The sequence below is a fragment of the Silurus aristotelis genome (assembly GCF_946808225.1).
Source record: "Silurus aristotelis genome assembly, chromosome: 19".
Taxonomy (NCBI): Eukaryota; Metazoa; Chordata; class Actinopteri; order Siluriformes; family Siluridae; genus Silurus; species Silurus aristotelis.
In genome coordinates, this window is record NC_139592.1 from 1,170,812 (window position 1) to 1,173,311 (window position 2,500).

Genomic DNA, 2,500 nt, shown 5'->3' on the forward strand with positions numbered 1-2,500 from the left:
CTTACTCACACTCCAACCCACACTTACACTTCAACTCACATGCACTTACACATGCTCCAACCCACACTCACACTTCAATTCTTACTTAAACTTCAACTCACTCTCACACTCACACTAGAGCTCAAACTTACAAACAAAAAAATTATTGAATTGATTTCACTCGAACTTAATAATAATTTAATAAATAAATACGAGTTTTGAAAATTAAAGGTTTCATTAAATGGAATCGTTTCCCATAACTTACTTTGCGCGGCCACTGTGGGGAGACTCACGCTCACACTCCAACCTACACTTCAACTCACACTCCAACCCACACTCACATTCCAACTCACACTCGCACTTGCACTCCAACCCACACTCACATTCCAACTCACACTCGCACTCCAACCCACACTCACATTTCAACTCACACTCGCACTCCAACCCACACTCACATTCCAACTCACACTCGCACTCCAACCCATACTCACATTCCAACCCACACTCACACTTCAACTCCAACCCATACTCACAAATTCAACTCACACACTACAGCTAAAACTCACACACCACATCAGACTTCAAGTCAAAATTAAACACACTCCAACTTACACTCAAGCTCACACTTAAACTTCAAATTACTCACACTTTAATTCACACACACTCCAACTCACACTCACTCACACTTAACCTCACATACACTCCAACTCAAACTTACACTCACACTCAAACTCACACTCACTCATGCTTAAACTCACACTCCAAAACACACTCCAACTCAGACTTACACTCAAACTTAAACATACAGTCCAATTCACACTCACACTTACACGTACATTCCAACTCAAATTCACATTCAAACTCACACTTAAACTTCTACTCACACTCACACTCACATTCCAACTCAAACTCACCCCAACTCACACTCCAACTTAAACTTTTACTCACACTTCAGCTCAAACTCACACACTTCAACTCACACACACTTCAACTCACACTCACACTCCTACTCACTCATAATTACACTCAAATGCAATCACACTCCAACTCACACCCACACTCACACTGCAACTCAAACTCACACTCCAACTATAACTCGCATTGGAGTGCAGAATAACTCGCACTCCAACTCACATTTACACTCCAACTCAAACTCACACTGCAACTCAAACTCACAATGCAACTTAAACTTACACTGCAACTCAAACTCACATATACATTAGGGCTGTACCGATTCCTTTAGTCATTTTATTACGAAAAAATCATTAAGGCAATTTATTTGCCTTCAAATAACCTACACTCCAAATCAAACTTACAATCACACTCCAACTCACTCACACTCCAACTCACTCACACTCACTCACACTCACACTCCAACTCACTCACATTTACTCACACTCCAACTCACTCAGACTCCAACACACTCACACTCCAACTCACTCACACTCACTCACACTCCAACTCACTCCAACTCACTCACACTCACTCACACTCCAACACACTCCAACTCACTCACACTCACTCACACTCCAACACACTCACACTCCAACTCACTCACACTCCAACTCACTCAGACTCCAACACACTCACACTCCAACACACTCACACTCCAACTCACTCACACTCACTCACACTCCAACACACTCCAACTCACTCACACTCACTCACACTCCAACACACTCACACTCCAACACACTCACACTCCAACACACTCACACTCCAACTCACTCACACTCACTCACACTAAAACTCACTTACAATCCAACTCACTCACACTCACTCACACTCCAACTCACTCACACTCCAACTTACTCACACTCCAACACACATTTACACTCCAACACACTCCCACTCACTCACAGTCACTCACACTCCAACTCACTCACACGCCAACTCACTTACACTCCAACTCACGCAAACTTACACTTACATAGAACATCTTATTCATTCTTTATTACCACATTGTTTGTGTAAAGCTGCTTTAAGACAATGTTCATTGGTAAAAGCACAATACAAATAAAAATGAATTGAAATAAACATTCCAAATCACACTCACACTCCAACTGAAACGCACACTCCAACTTATAATGATTCAATAAACAAATATGATTGAGGATAATTATGAGTTTCATTTAAGGGAATAGTTTCCCATAACTTACTCTTTTTGATCGCACTGTATTTGTATTTTGATGTAATGTGGCAGTTAAATGCACTAAATAGTTTTAGTTTTCATCAGTTTTCTTGTATACATAAATAAAAATGAAGTGAATTAAATTGAACATTCCAGTGCACTCACACTCCAAGCACAAGCACTCCAGCTGCAGTCCACTCTTTGTGAATCTCCCCAAATTCTTGAATGATCTTCGTTTCACCTTTTTCTACCACATTTTTTCCTTTCATTCAACTTTGCCACAATCATCCAAATGAAAAGAAATAAAACACTTTAAATATATCAGTGTGTGTGTGATGAATATATAATATACCAGTTTCACTTTTTCTATTGAATTACTAAAATAAATAA